This window comes from Benincasa hispida, chromosome 4 (genome assembly GCF_027475165.1).
Source record: "Benincasa hispida cultivar pf3 chromosome 4, pf3_genome.v1.1, whole genome shotgun sequence".
NCBI lineage: Eukaryota > Viridiplantae > Streptophyta > Magnoliopsida > Cucurbitales > Cucurbitaceae > Benincasa > Benincasa hispida.
The window spans coordinates 10,384,760-10,387,508 of record NC_143481.1 but is presented as its reverse complement, the minus strand read 5'-3'; the positions used below and the strand labels follow the sequence as shown (position 1 = coordinate 10,387,508).

The 2,749-nt window shown below is 41.6% G+C and overlaps 1 non-coding gene across 1 annotated transcript; it reads right to left on the bottom strand.

Moving 5' to 3' along the window:
• Positions 1-1,876: 1,876 nt before the first annotated feature.
• Positions 1,877-1,983, bottom strand: LOC150036471 (small nucleolar RNA R71). Its single transcript, XR_016529452.1, has one exon. It is a non-coding gene; the product is annotated as a small nucleolar RNA R71 (small nucleolar RNA).
• Positions 1,984-2,749: the final 766 nt, after the last annotated feature.

Here is a 2,749-nt window from a genome sequence, read left to right as displayed (position 1 = left end):
AAACTTCTTCACCTTGAGCTCTATAAATACCAAAGGCCACCATCGTTAAAGAAGTTTGCCATATATAGAAGATAGATCATATACAAAAAAAGATAGCCGTTAGTTTGTAGTTGTTCTTATACTTAGAAGGCGGAGGCGAGTGAAGAGAAGAAGACGTTGAGAGGACATACCTAGATAGCTCGAAAGACTGCCGGAAATGCTATAAAAGGAGAGAGGGCCGACACTTGCGAAAGTAAGGATATTCTTCTGGGCAGAGTTGGAGTGAAAAGACAGTGTAAAAGCCCAGGGAAGCATGACATTGCTACCAGGCTTCTTATCCCTACTTTCCATTGTTGTTTTGTATTCTGCACTTTATTTATAGAAAATGGAGTTCTCATTTCAATATCTGTTCAATCTCTCCACCTTTCGCATGAGTAGTTAAATTTTCGAATGGGTTGAGAAGTACTTTGCTAGCATGACCTAAGATCTTCACTTTATGTGATCATCTAGCCTTATGTATGCATCATTCACCCTTTAGAGATACTTGAGAGAGTAGTCTAAAGAAAGAATCTAGATTTGAGAGAGTCAGATTAGAATCTAGGCTTGAAAGAGTCAGATTAGAACCGCATAAGTAAGAGATAGAAACTTAGACATAAGTTCTGTTTGCTATTATGCATCCCATGCACCCCAGAAATAGGATATGATAGTATGCGGTCACCTTGTGTATGTGTGCATCATTCATTATCGCATAGATAAGAATAGAGGCTTAGACATAAGTCCTATCGACATTATCGTATACATCGCATGCGTCCTAGAAATAGGAACTATAGCATTTGCATTGAGAGATGACATGCTGTTGTGTGTGTAGTATAATCACATAACTTGAATGCAATCTTAGGAAGTGTTAGCTAAATCCCTTCTCAACCCATTCATCGCAGACTCATTGTAATTCTCGATTTCATCAACTCTTTACTCGAATCCGCCACATAGGATTTATACTTAAACAAAATACCAACCAACTTATTTGTTTTTGTCACCGCAAAGGAATCGAATTTACTATCGCATAGTAACTCAATAGTCCCTGTGTTCGACCCTGGACGTACAAAGAAACCTAGTGAGATTTATACTTGGGTTTTACTAGGAAAACTTGCATGTGCAATGCATAACTCATCACCACAAACATACATCATAATCGCATCACATTTACAACGCATCAAGTTTTTGGCGCTGTTGCCAGGGACTACAGCCGTACATATTGCACGAACAATAATTTTTTTATTTTCTTTGCAGCTTTCAACCTCTATGCACTGCCATTCCTTTGGTAAGGGAAGAAGCAGGTGTCGTATGAGTGAAGGACACATTCCTGAGCACAACTACAACCCAAAGATTGAAAGAACGTTCGAAGAAGATGAAGAAACCGCCGCTGACAACAATAAGAGAGAAATCCCAAAATGGCGGAACAACCAGAAGACAAAGTAGCAAATGTGAACAACATCATGGCAAACCCCATTCTCCTGGCCAACGACCACAATAGACCTATCCAGGACTATGCGTCACCCAACCTCTATTATTTCTCCCTAGGAATCATGAGGCCAGCTTTGGACGGATCGAGGTTTTAGATGAAGCCGGTTATGTTGCAGATGATTCAGATGCCTGGACAGTTTAGGGGAAGGCGTGGCGACAATCCGCATGCCCATATCTGGAGTTTAATCAAAATCTGCAATACTTTTGTGTTCCCAAACATCTCAGCTGAAGAAGTTCGACTAACGTTGTTCCATTTTCGCTATGTGACCAAGCAAGGAAATGGGTCTATTCTCTTGAACCAGGGGAGATAACCTCGTGGGAACAAGTAGTAGAGAAGTTTATGATGAAAAACTTCCCCCCTATCGAGAACGCAAGAAGGAGGAAGTTGATTACAAATTTTGAACAGGAAATTGACGAATCGCTCAGCGATGCCTGGGCGAGGTTTAAGAGACTAGTGCGAGATTGTCCGCACAATGGCTTACCTGATTGTCTCCAAATGGAGATATTTTATCACGGTTTGAACCCTGCATCGTAGATCGTTGCCAATGCGGCAGTAGCTAGAGGTCTGCTTGACAAAACATATGATGAGGCTAAAAATATTCTTGATCACATATCAAAGAATTACGAAGATTGAAGAGAAAGCGATCAACGACTTAAAATTCGAGAAGGTGACGTAAACAATGGGGTCATCGCATCCCTACAAAATCAAATGAATGCGATGATGAATATGATACAGGGCATCGCAATCAATAGCCCGGGAACGCAAAAAGGGCAGGTCAATGCAATCGAGCAGACGAGCACAAGTTGTGCCTCTTGTGGAGAAGCACATCCGATGGAAGAATGTTCGAGGAACCCGTAATCTATTTACTTCGGAAAGAAGAATCCTTTCTCTAACACTTACAACCCCGAGTGGAGAAATCCCCCCAATTTCGCATGGAAAAATAATCAACAGAGTTATCAATCCATGGCGCAAAAAAGAAGGGCCGCCAGGATTTTTCTCGCGAATAAACGGTCAATCGCAAAATCAAGCTAGCAGCTCGCAAATGCCACCATCTTCTTCCCTAGAGAGCTTATTAAAGCAATGCATAGAAAAGAACGAGACGGTGCTCCAGAATCAGGCGACTTCAATCCACAATCTCGAAATCCAAATAAGAAAGATTGCAGGCGAACAGAAAAATAGACCGCAAGGGGCATTTTCAAGTTCAACTGAGCTCCCTCGCAACTCGGGGAACACAGAAAGGAGCAA